This window comes from Populus alba, chromosome 19 (assembly GCF_005239225.2).
Source record: "Populus alba chromosome 19, ASM523922v2, whole genome shotgun sequence".
Taxonomy (NCBI): Eukaryota; Viridiplantae; Streptophyta; class Magnoliopsida; order Malpighiales; family Salicaceae; genus Populus; species Populus alba.
Genome location: NC_133302.1, coordinates 11,234,244 through 11,249,994, shown reverse-complemented (window position 1 = coordinate 11,249,994; position 15,751 = coordinate 11,234,244). Strand labels below are relative to the sequence as shown.

General features: G+C 34.4%; 1 pseudogene; it reads right to left on the bottom strand.

Moving 5' to 3' along the window:
- Positions 1–6,922: 6,922 nt before the first annotated feature.
- On the bottom strand, positions 6,923–11,782 carry LOC140955047 (uncharacterized; annotated as a pseudogene).
- Positions 11,783–15,751: the final 3,969 nt, after the last annotated feature.

The following is a 15,751-nucleotide window of genomic DNA, read 5'->3' as shown; positions in this document are numbered from 1 at the left end:
GTGTGGTTTCCAGTTGAGTAATAAGAGTTTATACTATACTTGTTTGAAGTAACATTAGTGGATCCTCTAACCTTGACATTTGTTTTTATTATTGTTTAATCCTCACATTAATCTTACATCTCAAAGTCCTCTTTATTATTATTACTATTATTAATATCATTACTACTACTACCACCACCACCACCACCACTACTACTACTACTATTGTTATTATTAGTATTAGTATTACGATTATTATTACACTACTACTACTACTAATTATTGTTTTTGTTGTTGTTGTTGTTATTGTTGTTGTGTTGTTGTTATTTATAATTTATATAGTTAACCTCCCTGTGGTTCAACCCCAATCTTGCCGGGTTATTTATTACTTTGACACTCTTGCACTTGGGAGAAGACATCAATCTTTTGGTGGTGTCAAGTTTTTGAAACCGTTGTCGGGGAGGTAAATTCTTGTATAAATTATAATATTTATTTTATTTTCTCTTTTCACTTTTCATTTTATCTAACTTTTATTTCTTTTGTTTTGTTTTGTTTCTTTTTCTTCTCTTTTCTTTTCTTCCTTTATTCTCCTCTTACACGTGCATGAGAGTTTGATCACGTACATTAAGTGGTAGACTTTGTAGGGTATCCTCATCATTTTCAGAAAAAATGGTTGAAGAAGATAATCAATCGCTTTATAATGAGAATAATGAGAATAACCGTATGAGAACACTTAGAGACCACATGAATCCCATAAGAACAAGTGCACCCTCATGCATAGTTTTCCCTCCTAATGCATCTCATTTTAATTTTAAGCCAGACATTATTCAACTTTTACCTTCTTTTCATGGCTTAGACCTAGAAAATCCATACTTGCATTTAAAGGAATTTGAGGAGGTCTGCAACACCTATAATGACTCAAATTGTAGCATGAACACCATTAGATTAAAGCTTTTTCCTTTTTCATTAAAAGATAAAGGTAAAACATGGCTATAAAATTTGAGACTAAGATTTATTCGTGCTTGGGATGAAATGCAACAACAATTTTTAAAGAATTTTTTTCCGTCTCACATAACAAACTCTTTCAAAATACAAATCATTACTTTCACTCAAAAGCCAGGAGAAACATTTTACCAATGTTGGGATAGGTATCGAGACTTGCTTAATACTTGCCCTCATCATGGTTTTGAAACATGGAGATTGGTTTCACATTTTTATGAAGGGTTAACACCTAGAGATAGACAAATGGTCGAATTCATGTTCAATGGAACTTTTGAAGATAAAGACCCTAATGAAGCAATGAAGTACCTAGACTTGCTAGCTGAAAATGCTCAAAATTAGGAAACCACAAGTACTTATAAGGCACCAAGTAAAACTCAACCTCATACATCTAGTGGAGGTATGCACAACCTTAGGGAAGATCATGACCTCTAAGCCAAGTTTATATCTTTAGCTAGAAAAGTCGAAGCAGCTGAATTGAAAAAGAGTGGTCAATTAAAATCTATTCAAGACATTGTGTGTCAAATCTATGAAACCAATGAACACTTAACAAATGATTGTCCAACTTTGCCTTCTTTTAGGGAATGTCTCCATAAACAAGCCCATGCTTTAAACAGTTTCCAAAGACCTAATCATAACCCATAATCACAAACGTATAACCCTGGTTGGAGAAATCATCTAAATTTCAGTTGGAAGAGTGATAGCAACAATACACAAACTTCACAACCACCGTTTCAAGCACACCATAATTTCCAAAATTCTCATGGATATGCACCTCCTTATGTTCCACCTCCTAGAAGAAATCTTGAGGAAACATTGCATGCATTCATTAAAAAGCAAGAGGCAATCAACACTCAACTTGGTCAAGGCATGACAGATTTTAAAGATACTCTTGCAAAGTTAACATTTGCTCTCAGTTTCCAAGAGAAAGGTAAGTTTCCATCTCAACCACAACAAAATCCAAAAGGGCAATACAATACAATTGCAATTAGTTCCGGAAGCCAACACATGGATCAAGTCAAATCAGTCATCACTCTTCGTAGTGGTAAGGTTATTAAAAAACCCACTCTTGAAACTTGTGAGAAAGATAATGAGTCTATCTCTGAGGGTAAGGAAGGGGTTGAATCTAAACATTGCAAAACAAATGCTAATTCCCCGCCAGCACTCCCATTTCCTCATGCCATGACCAGACAAAGGAAAGTCAACCATAACTCTGAAATCTTTGAAACTTTCAAACAAGTAAGGATCAATATACCTTTGTTGGATGCTATTAAATAGGTTCCTTCCTATGCTAAATTTTTGAAAGATTTGTGCACTATGAAGAGAAAATTGATTGTGAAAAAGAAAGCATTTTTAGCCGAACAAGTAAATGCTATTCTTCAGAACAATAATGCTTTGAAATATAAAGACCCTGGTTATCCTACAATTTCTTGCTTTATTGGAGAACATAAAATTGAAAAAGCCTCACTTGATCTTGGAGCTAGTGTGAATTTACTTCCATATTCAGTCTTTCAAAGTCTCAATCTAGGTGAGTTAAAAGCAACTTGTGTAACTCTTTTACTTGTTGATAGATCTGTAAAAGTGCCTAGAGAAATAGTTGAGGATGTGTTTGTACAAGTTGATAAATTCATTTACCTTGTAGATTTTTTTGTCTTGGATACACAACTTGTTGAAGCATGTAATTCAATTCCTATCATTTTAGGACATCCATTTCTTGCCACTTCTAATGCATTGATTAATTGTCGGAATGGACTGATAAAGCTATCATTTGGAAACATGACATTGGAGATGAATATTTTCAACATTTACAAGCAACCTGGAGATGATAATGATTTACAGGAAGTGAACTTTATTGAAAAAATGGTTTATGATCAATTTCAAATCACTTCCAGTGAAACTGAGATTGATGAATCTGATGATTTACAAATGGTCTACTTTCAGGAAGAATCAAAGACATGTAATTGGAGACCACAAATTGAAGAATTGCCACCATGATCAATTGAGTCCATACCTTCAAGTGTTCAACCACCAATACCTGATTTAAAGCCATTACCATTCAATCTCAAATACATAAAAGGAATTAGCCCTTTGATTTGCACACACAGGATTTATTTGGAGGAAAATGCTAAACCCTCTAAAGAAATGCAACAAAGGCTTAATCCTAATATGAAAGAAGTAGTGAAAAATGAAGTCATTAAGCTTCTAGATAATGGAATCATTTATCCTATTTCTGACAGCAAATGGATAAGTCCTACCCAAGTTGTACCCAAAACGTCTGGAGTCATTGTGATAAAAAATGAGAAAAATGAGTTAATTCCAACCAGGACTATTACTAATTAGCGCATGTGCATTGACTATAGGAAACTTAATTCGATGACTAGAAAATATCATTTCCCTTTACCTTTCATGGATCAAATCCTAAAAAGAGTTACAAGTCATGAATTTTATTGTTTCCTAGATGGCTATTCATGTTACAATCAAATTGAAATTGCATTGGAAGATCAAGAGAGGACTACTTTCACATGTCCATTTGGTACTTATACATATTGAAGGATGCCTTTTGGATTATGTAATGCACCAGCCACGTTTCTTGAGATTTTTATGGATGATTTTTCTGTTTTTGGTGATTCATTTGATGATTGTTTGACTAACTTAGAAAAGGTTTTGAGCAGGTGTGAAGAGAAGAATCTTGTACTAAATTGGGAAAAATGTCACTTTATGGTAACAAAGGGCATTGTACTTGGTCACATTGTTTCATCGAAAGGAATTAAGGTTGACAAATCTAAAATCAAGTTAATTGCCAACTTACCAACACCAAAATCTGTTAAAGATGTTAGATCATTCTTAGGACATGCTGGTTTTTACAGAAGGTTCATCAAAGATTTTAGTGTAATATCTAAACCCTTGAGTAACCTTCTAACAAAGGATAATATTTTTGAATGGACTGAACATTGTGAAAAAGCCTTTGTTAAACTAAAAAAATTGCTTGCTTCTGCTCCTGTCATTCAACCTCCTGATTGGTCATTGCTTGACCGCTTTTTATGATCGGCTTGTTTTAACTCGCAAGTGCACGAGTGTGCGATGTAGCAATTAACTCGGTAAGATCGAGATCATATCCACAGAGAGCTAGATATGGAAAATAAGCTAGGTAACAACAAAAAAAACTCAAGAGAAATTAAATTAACAATAACTTGGTTGAAAATAATTGATGGATTTGTTTTCAAAGATGAAAAAGTGTAAATAGATTTTTAAAAGACAAGAAAAAGTAAGTCTTGGTCCAAATCAATTTTAATGGTGATGTATTGGTGATTTCTTCAACATATATAAGATAACTCAACCTAATATCAACGATGGTGATATTAGATCGGAAGATATTACAATGAAGTTTAAAAAGATGAAGATTAATTATTGCTTAAGAATGAACAAGTACTTTCAAATTAAGTAAGACATTGAATCAAGCAATCTCTATACCAAAACTAAGGTTTGTGCATAAAAATTCAAGATTATAACATTACCTAAATGATTTCTAAAATTTCTTTGCAATAATAAAACATTCATGAAGAAAATGAGAAGATAAACATTAAGATTCATTTATATCTTAAAGAACTCACCTCAATCACCATCATCCTTGATTTGGATCCAAGAAAGAGATTAGCCAACCATGATTATATGTAAGAACACTTTAATAAACATGAAATAACTTGAATCAAACTGAAATAATAAGTTTTACAAACTAAAGAACCGAAATCTACAAAGAAGAACACAACAGAATTTCAGTAAAAATTCGGACATAAATCTGACTCTAAATTTGGACAGCAATTCGACCCTCTTAGAAGCCTCCCCCGGAGATGGCTATTAGAGACATATTTATAGGCAATTCTGTTAGCTTTCCAGATCATTAAAGAACAGCTCATTTGGACATCTGAGTCATCAGTTATGGGCAAAACACCGAAAGGTGTTCTGGAAAATTAAATCAGGCCAGCTTGGAGAACACTTTGGTGCACGTTTTTCTTCCTCCTTTATGAGCTGTTTCTTTCTTCTTTTTGACCCAAAATAATGTCACAATGTCCCCTCCAGCTTTCCATCCATGTGCTTGCCCTCTTGGATCAATTAATTGCCCAAAATAAATCAAATGTTATTTGTTGTGTGGACATGTAAGATCATGGATTGTGCTTGGGCTGATTTGGAGGCTGATTTGGGGCTGAACTTGAGGCTGAATTTGAGCATCAAATAAGTATACAAATGTACATATTATTTGGGCTAAGATTGACATTGAAACCTTGAGTGTTTGTTGGTTGAAGTTTGCACACAACATAAGGCAAGTTTGGGCTTGAAATAGATCATATGATATTCTTTTCTAGAATTGGAATAGAATTGATTTTTGGGGCAAATTTAGAGCACTAATTTGAACCAAGATTTGCTTCAATCTTCAACTAAATTTCTCTTCAATTCTTTGTTCCGAATTCTGACGTTGAATTTTCTGAAATAATTCATTTAAGCTCCAAAAACCTATCAAAACATTAAAAGAAACTTCATTACTAAAAAGCACATCACTTATTATAAAATCCCAAATAAAAACAATAAATACATATGTAAAATAAAAGACTTAATGATACTTTTGATGCACAATCACACCCCCCAACTTAGATTTTGCTAGTCCTCAAGCAAAACAAAATATAAAACCTTTAAAATAAAAACAATAATAATAACATAATTAGGCTCGACTCATCACACTTAAAGGACCTATCATGCAAACATTGGTATCTTTAACTTGGTGCACACAATAGCAAATAAAGAAAAATAAGCATACTCACATTCTCTAAGTCAAACATCCATACAAAATTCCAAATTCAATCGTATTTATCATGCAACCAACATAATTGATTCACGCGAAAACTCAACTTGTAATCTTCCCTTTTCACTACTACAAACAAGGTAGCAAACTAAAGAAATATATATATATATATATATATATATATATATATATATATATATATTTTCCTTTTTTTTTTGAAGATATTATTTTATTCTTTTTTCTTTAAGTGGTCACTTCCCTTTTTGACGCGAATACAAACATTTGTGATGAATGCACCCGATTACTCACAAAGTCACAAACTTAAAGTGCTTTTGCATACTCATATTTCAAGCTGCCTTTTGACGTAAAGATAAACATTTGTGATGAATACCCCTAGTTACAGAGCAACTCAAAACATTGGAGTAGATAGAACTTTGTACACATTTATTTATTTATTTGTGTAATAATTATTACTTTATTTACTTAAACCTTGTTTAGGACTAGATCAAAAGGGATAATCACAATTAAAGCATCACACTCATCTTTCATGCATAATCACACAACTCACACAACTTTTACAAGGAAAGATGTACTTCAATAATCTTAAAAAAAAAGTATGTTATATCTTGCTTTATAAGATATTATCTATCCCAAATTAAAGCATGCAATGTTCAACACAATAATGAATCCAAAAATGTAATGTTGATCCTAAACAAGTCTCATTCACATTCGAATGCAAGTTTTTTTTTTTTTTAAACAAGCATGGTTATCTCAAGCATTCAACATAATCAAATATCTAAAATTAAGTTTTACATTATCCTCAATGTAAAAAAGAAAGAGAAGAAAAGTATAACGATTAGAAAACTGTTACTCCCCTTTTGTTTCCAAGGATGAATGTCTGATTGACTTGGACATGAGCTGACTTCTTGCTTGATTTTTTTTTTAACCTGCATATCACAACTAAAAGAAAACATTGATTTTTTTTTTTTTGAAAATAAAGAACCTCACACCCCCCCAACTTAAAATAATGCATTGTCCTAATGCATGAACAAGAAAATATAAGAGATGGAAGAAAGAAAATAAAAATAAAAATAAAAATGATAATGAAAAAAAAATAAAAATAAAAATAAAAACTCATTACTTCTGATACTACAATGGTATTGGATCTTCAAGATCCAATGTCTCAACTTCAACCACAACGTTTTCAAGATAAGGTTTCAATCGATGTCCATTTACTTTGAAAACATTTCCATTCTTAGGATTTTCTACCTCAAATGCACCATGCTCAGAGATGGATTTAATCACAAATGGACCAATCCATTTTGTCCTCATCTTCCCAGGAAAGAGATGTAATCGTGAATTATACAAGAGAACCTTTTGACCAATATGAAAGGATTTTCTAAAAATATGTTTATCATGCAAAGCTTTCATCTTATGTTTTGAAATTTTTGCATTTTCAAATGCATCATTTCTCAGCTCCTCTAATTCATCCAATTGAAGCTTTCTATTTTTTTCAACCTCGTTTTCATTGTCATTGAATTGCCGGATGGCCCAATATGCACGATGCTCAATCTCAACAGGGAGATGACAAGGTTTTCCATAAACTAGCCTATAAGGAGACATTCCTAAAGAGGTCTTGTAAGCAGTGCGATATGCCCACAAAGCATCAACTAGTCGTAGGGACCAATCCTTACGGTTTGGATTGACTGTTTTCTCTAAAATGTTCTTAATCTCCCTATTTGCCAACTCAGCTTGGCCACTAGTCTGTGGATGATATGGGGTACTGACCTTGTGAATTACACCATATTTTCTCATCAACATCCCAACGGGCTTGTTACAAAAATGCTTTCCCCCATCACTAATCATAGCCCGGGGCATGCCAAAACGAGAGAAAATATTTTCTTTCAAGAATTTGACAACAACTCGATGGTCATTGGTGCGAGATGCAATGGCCTCCACCCATTTAGACACATAATCAACAGCTACAAGGATGAAGTGGTAGCCAAATGAACTTGGAAAAGGTCCCATGAAATCAATCCCCCAACAATCAAATATTTCCAAAACAAGAATGGGGTTAAGGGGCATCATGTTACGCCTAGTGAGGTTACCTAGTCGTTGGCATCGGTCACATGCAACACAGAAGGCATGGACATCTTTGAACATAGTGGGCCAATAAAAACCACACTGCAAGATCTTGGCAGTGGTTTTCTTGGAAGAGAAATGCCCACCACAGGCTAATGCATGACAAAAATTAATGACACTTGGAATTTCATGATCAGGGATGCACCGCCTAACAATTTGGTCAGGGCAATATTTAAATAGGTAGGGGTCATCCCAAAAAAAAGTACGCACGTTGCGCAAGAATTTTTGTTTATCAAGTTTAGACCAATGAAAAGGAATCTGACTTGTGGCTAGGTAATTTGCTATGTCAGCATACCATGGAGAGCCAATGTAGGAAACAGTACCTGCACAAAATAAATTTTCATCAGCAAAGAATTCATTTATTGGAGATTCATCAGTTATGGTCTCATAGCTTGAAAGACGGGACAAATGATCAGCCACTACATTCTCTACTCCCTTTTTATCTCGAATTTCAAGGTTAAACTCTTGGAGTAGGAGGATCCATCGAATCAAACGTGGCTTGGCATCCTGTTTTGTGAGCAAGTATTTCAATGCTGCATGATCAGTGAAAACAATAACAAGAGATCCAACCAAATAAGACCTGAACTTGTCTAATGCAAAGACCACAGCTAAAAGTTCTTTTTCGGTTGTAGTGTAATTCAATTGAGCATCATTCAAAGTCTTGCTAGCATAATAAATGACATGAGGCTTCTTATCTTTTCTTTGCCCTAAAACAGCCCCAACCGCAAAATCACTAGCATCACACATTAGTTCAAATGGTAAAGACCAATCAGGAGCTTGCATGATTGGTGCAGTGGTCAACAACCCTTTAAGCTTTTCAAAAGCTTCTTGACATTTTGATGTCCAATCAAATTGGACATCTTGTGACAACAAGTTACACAATGGTTTGGCAATGGTACTAAACGAATGAATGAATCTTCGATAGAAACCAGCGTGTCCTAAAAAGGATCTCACATCTTTCACAGTCCTAGGGGTAGGTAATTTTTGAATGACTTCAACTTTTGACTTATCCACCTCTATCCCTTTTGAAGAGACAATGTGACCTAAGACAATGCCATGTGTCACCATAAAATGACACTTCTCCCAATTAAGTACAAGATTGCTCTCTTCACATCTTTCAAGAACTTTTTCTAAATGCATTAGACACAACTCATAAGAATCCCCATAAACTGAAAAATCATCCATGAAAACTTCCAAAAATTTTTCCACCATGTCACTAAAGATACTCATCATACACCTTTGAAAAGTGGCTGGTGCATTACACAAGCCAAAAGGCATTTTTCTATAAGCATAGGTACCAAAAGGACAAGTGAAAGTGGTTTTTTATTGGTCTTCTAAAGAAATCTCAATTTGGTTGTAACCTGAGTATCCATCAAGAAAACAATAGAAAGCTCTTCCGGCTACTCTTTCAAGCACTTGGTCTAAAAATGGAAGCGGAAAATGGTCCTTCCTAGTCACCATGTTCAACTTACGATAATCAATGCACATACGCCATCCAGTTTGGATTCTAGTTGGTACTAGCTCATTATTTTCATTTTTTATGACAGTGACTCCAGATTTTTTTGGGACAACTTGGGTTGGACTAACCCATTTTGAGTTTGCAATGGGGTAAATGATACCCGCATCAAGTAGTTTAAGCACTTCACCTCTCACTACTTCCTTCATGTTTGGGTTCAATCGTCTTTGCATTTGCCTCACAGATTTAGCCTCTTCTTCAAGATAAATTCTATGTGTACATAAAAGAGGGCTAATTCCTTTCAAGTCAGTGATTGTCCACCCAATTGCTTTCTTGTGTTTTCTCACCACTCTCAAAAGTTGTTCCTGCTCTATGCTAAGTTTTGATGAAATCACAATAGGATATGATTCATCTTCCCCTAGAAAAGCATAATTAAGATCACTCGGTAAAGGCTTCCTTTCTGGTTTATAAGGTTGGACAAGAGATGCCTCCACTTTCACTTGGGGTGAAATCAAAGGCTCAAACGATGGGGTCCATTGACCTATTGACATAATAGGCATTGGATCTAGATAAGTCTCGAGTTCTCTTACTTCCTCATCAACACATTCCAAAGAATAAAGTCTTTCATCATTAATTAAAGTTCTTTCCAATGGATCCTTTACCCATTCTCTCTCAAAGTGTTCTTGACAAATTGTTTGGATCCAATCTACCTCTCTAATGTCCTCATGTTCACCAATTTGTTTGGAGACATTGAATATGTTCATCTCCACAGTCATATTCCCAAAAGAAAATTTCATCACCCCATTCCTACAGTTAATTAAAGCATTGGATGTAGCTAGGAAAGGTCTACCTAAGATGACTGGGATGGGAGCATTAGAACCTTGAATAGGTGCGGTGTCTAACACTACAAAATCAACAGGAAAGTAGAATTTATCTACTTGGACCAACACATCCTCAACAATACCCCTAGGAATCTTGATTGACCTATCAGCTAATTGAAGGGTGATTCGAGTAGGCTTGATTTCTCCTAAACCTAATTGTTCGTAAACAGTGTAGGGTATCAAATTCACACTTGCTCCTAAATCCAACAAAGCTTGGTCTATCTTATGACTTCCAATAATGCATGAAATGGTAGGACAACCAGGATCTTTGTATTTGGGAGGGGTCTTAAACTGGATGATGGCACTAGCATGCTCAGTTAGAAAGGCTCTTTCTTTCACATTCAATCTCCTTTTGACTGTGCATAAGTCCTTAAGGAACTTTGCATAAGATGGGACTTGTTTAATTGCATCAAGGAGTGGAATGTTGACTTTCACTTGTTTGAACAATTCATAGATTTCCGAGTTCATAAGATCATGTTTAGGTTTCCCTAACCTCTGTGGAAATGGTGCTCTAGAACAAATTCTAAATCACTCACTTTGACTCCAATTTTTCTTGAATCATCTCCTTTCTCACTCATCTCTTTCTCATTTATCTCGCCTTCTTTGTCACTCAAACTCTCATTTGTCACTTGTGTTTTGATTCCCTCTTCACTCTCCCTAGATTTCTCCTCCACAATACCTTTAGGAATCCCAAAACCTATAGCTTTGTCAACAATCTTTCCACTTCTAAGGGTAGTGATGGCTTGGACTTGTTCATGGTTTGAAGGTTCACTAAGTGAGGATTCACTCATGTGTACCTGACCTCTAGGATTTGGCATTGGTTGAGCTGGGATCTTTCCCTTCTCTTGAATGCTTAGTGATTGAGTCAACTTGGTGAGTTGACTTCGAATGTCATCTAAGGTCCTATTGGTCTGGTCTTGAAATTTGTAAGCTTGGTTGTTGATTCCTCCTTGTGTTTGCATGAATTGTTGAAGAGTATCCTCTAGGGATCTCTTATGAGGTGGTTGGTACGTGTTATGTGTGGGAGCATGAAATGGTTGGGGTGGAGGTTGAAATGTTTGAGGTACTGAAGAGCCCTCATTTCTCCATCCAAAATTTGGGTGGTTCCTCCATCCAGGATTATAGGTCTCAGAGTAGGGATTGCCTACTTGGTTTGAAAATGGCTTTCTAACATTACTTGAATCAGAAGTTTGGCCATATAGCACTTCCTTGAAGGCTGGAATGGTAGGACACTCAGTTGTCCTATGCCCTTTGCTCTCACAAACAACACAACTTTCCTCTTGTTGTTCACTCATGACATGCACTTTTTTAATCTCAAGAGACTCTACTTTCCTAGCCAATGAGGCTAATCTAGCATTAAGATCATCAGTCTCTTTTAATTGGAACTTCCCACTTGAATGAGAAATGGTGTTTTCTAGACTCAACATGAAGTGGGAGAGAAGTCTCTCATTGCTTTGTGTTTTCAGCCAATTGATCAAAAAAATCGAAGGCTTCACTTGGTTCTTTGTCATAAAACTCACCATTACACATGGTTGACACTAGCTTTTTTAAAATCTGCGGTAAGAGAGTCGTAGAAGAAACTCACTAAACCTCCACATCTCAAAACCCATGGTGGGGGCATGCATTTAACAAGTCTTTGAACCTTTCCCAAGCTTGGTGAAATGACTCATTTGGACTACAAGAAAAATTCATCATTTGACGTTGTAAGGCTGCCGTCCTATGAGTGGGGAAGTATTTTTTCAAAAATTCAGCTTGCATTTCTCTCCATGTACCTATAGACCTAGGACGTAAGGAGTTTAGCCAAAGCTTGGCTTTATCCTTTAGAGAGAATGGGAACAATTTAAGCCGAATAGTTTCCTCAGTGCATGTTCTATCAATAAAAGTATTACATACCTCTTCAAAGTCCTTAATGTGTATGTATGGATTTTCAGAATCCATACCGTGAATGTGGGAAGAAGTTGAATCATGCCCGGTTTCAAATTGAAAGCTTGTTGGTTAAGAGGCAAGATAATACACGAAGGTGTACTTTGTCTAGCCGGGTGAAGATACTCTCTAAGAGTTCGAAAATTAGGTTGATCATTAAATTGTGGAGGTCCATTACCTTGAACACTCCCTTCACCCTCTACATCTTCAACATTAGCCATGATAAAATAATAATAATAATAATAAAATAACAATTATATGAATACGAAAGGAAAGGAGAGAAAAAAAACAAAAACAAAAAAAACAAAAAAAAGATTGCAAATGAAAGTAAATGAAACGTACAAGATAAAGTAATGGCTCAAAAATAAAAATACAACAAATTAAGAAATTCACTCTCCAACTAAGAAACAATATTAACAACAATAAACATTAAAAGATAAGTATAATAAGCATGAATAAAGAGGCGGTAATACCGGCCAAGCACTTCAAACAATAAATATAAAAGAAATAATAACAATAAATAACAACAAAATAAAATAAACAAGAGGCGGTAATACCGGCCAAGCACTTTAGACAATAAATATAAGAGAAATAACAACAACTAAATAAAATAAACAAGAGGCGGTAAAACCAGCCTTATAATATAAACAATAAATATTAGAAACTAACTAGAATAAACAATAAAAGAAAAATGGTTGAACCAAACCAAAATCCAACAATTAATAGTCCAATATCCAAAAAGTTGAGGTCAATTTTTTTTTTTTAGGCGGTAAAACCAGCCATTTGATTTTTTATTTATATGAATTTTTTTTTATTTTTCAATAATCAAATATAAATTTGTTACCTTTGCTTGCTAGCTCCCCGGCAACGGCGCCAAAATTGCTTGACCGCTTTTTATGATCGGCTTGTTTTAACTCGCAAGTGCACGAGTGTGCGATGTAGCAATTAACTCGGTAAGATCGAGGTCATATCCACAGAGAGCTAGATCTGGAAAATAAGCTAGGTAACAACAAAAAAAACTCAAGAGAAATTAAATTAACAATAACTTGGTTGAAAATAATTGATGGATTTGTTTTCAAAGATGAAAAAAGTGTAAATAGATTTTTAAAAGACAAGAAAAAGTAAGTCTTGGTCCAAATCAATTTTAATTGGTGATGTATTGGTGATTTCTTCAACATATATAAGATAACTCAACCAAATATCAACGATGGTGATATTAGATCGGAAGATATTACAATGAAGTTTAAATTGATGAAGATTAATTATTGCTTAAGAATGAAACAAGTACTTTCAAATTAAGTAAGACATTGAATCAAGCAATCTCTATACCAAAACTAAGGTTTGTGCATAAAAATTCAAGATTATAACATTACCTAAATGATTTCTAAAAATTTCTTTGCAATAATAAAACATTCATGAAGAAAATGAGAAGATAAACATTAAGATTCATTTATATCTTAAAGAACTCACCTCAATCACCATCATCCTTGATTTGGATCCAAGAAAGAGATTAGCCAACCATGATTATATGTAAGAACACTTGAATAAACATGAAATAACTTGAATCAAACTGAAATAATAAGTTTTACAAACTAAAGAACCGAAATCTACAAAGAAGAACACAACAGAATTTCAGTAAAAATTCGGACACAAATCTGACTCTAAATTTGGACAGCAATTCGACCCTCTTAGAAGCCTCCCCCGGAGATGGCTATTAGAGACATATTTATAGAAAATTATGTTAGCTTTCCAGATCATTAAAGAACAGCTCATTTGGACATCTGAGTCATCAGTTATGGGCAAAACACCGAAAGGTGTTCTGGAAAATTAAATCAGGCCAGCTTGGAGAACACTTTGGTGCACGTTTTTCTTCCTCCTTTATGAGCTGTTTCTTTCTTCTTTTTGACCCAAAATAATGTCACAATGTCCCCTCCAGCTTTCCATCCATGTGCTTGCCCTCTTGGATCAATTAATTGCCCAAAATAAATCAAATGTTATTTGTTGTGTGGACATGTAAGATCATGGATTGTGCTTGGGCTGATTTGGAGGCTGATTTGGGGCTGAACTTGAGGCTGAATTTGAGCATCAAATAAGTATACAAATGTACATATTATTTGGGCTAAGATTGACATTGAAACCTTGAGTGTTTGTTGGTTGAAGTTTGCACACAACATAAGGCAAGTTTGGGCTTGAAATAGATCATATGATATTCTTTTCTAGAATTGGAATAGAATTGATTTTTGGGGCAAATTTAGAGCACTAATTTGAACCAAGATTTGCTTCAATCTTCAACTAAATTTCTCTTCAATTCTTTGTTCCGAATTCTGACGTTGAATTTTCTGAAATAATTCATTTAAGCTCCAAAAACCTATCGAAACATTAAAAGAAACTTTATTACTAAAAAGCACATCACTTATTATAAAATCCCAAATAAAAACAATAAATACATATGTAAAATAAAAGACTTAATGATACTTTTGATGCACAATCAGTCATTACCTTTTGAAATAATGTGTGATGTTAGTGATTATGCCATGGGTGCTGTCTTGGGACAAAGAAAAGATAAAAAACCCTATGTGATTTACTATGCAAGTAAAACTTTAAATAGTACTCAAATGAATTACACCACCACTGAAAAAGAATTACTTATAGTAGTATTTGCATGTGATAAATTTAAGTCTTATCTTATTGGCTCACCTATTGTTGTTTTTAGTGATCATGCAGCATTGAAATATCTTCTTTTGAAGAAAGATTCTAAGGCTAGATTGGTGCGGTGGATTTTGTTACTTCAAGAATTTGACATCAATCAATGACTACTTTTCTGATGAATCTTTACTTTTCGTTTCTACAATGCCTTGGTTTGCTCATATTGTTAATTTTGTTATTTCAGGACAATTGCCAGCTCATTGGAGTACTCAAGACAAAAGAAAAGTTCTTGAACGAAGTGAAGAACTTTTATTGGGATGACCCGTATTTATTTAAATATTGTCCTGATCAAATATTTCAAAGATGCATTCCTGACAATGAGGTAAGTAGTGTCATTAAATTTTGTCATTCTGAGGCATGTGGGGGTCATTTCTCGTCAAAAAAGACAACTGCAAAAATCTTACAAAGTGGATTTTACTAGCCCACCATGTTCAAGGACTCACATGCATTCTGCAAGACTTGTGAAAATTGTCAAAAGTTGGGATCTATTTCAAAACATCACATGATGCCTTTAAATCCTATTCTTGTCATTGAGATCTTTGATTGTTGGGGTATAGATTTCATGGGTCCATTTCCTCCATCATTTGGTTTCATGTACATATTAGTCGCAGTAGATTATGTTTCAAAATGGATAGAGGCAATTCCAAGTCGAAACAATGATCACAAAACAATGATAAATTTTTTGAAAGAAAACATTTTAAGTCGATTTGGAATCCCTCGAGCCATGATAAGTGATGGTGGAACACATTTTTGCAACAAGTCATTTGAGTCTTTAATGAAAGACTGGTCTTTAAGACTTAAGATGCACTTTTGGCTTATCGAACTGCTTATTAAACATCATTAGGTATGTCACCTTATAGACTAGTTTAT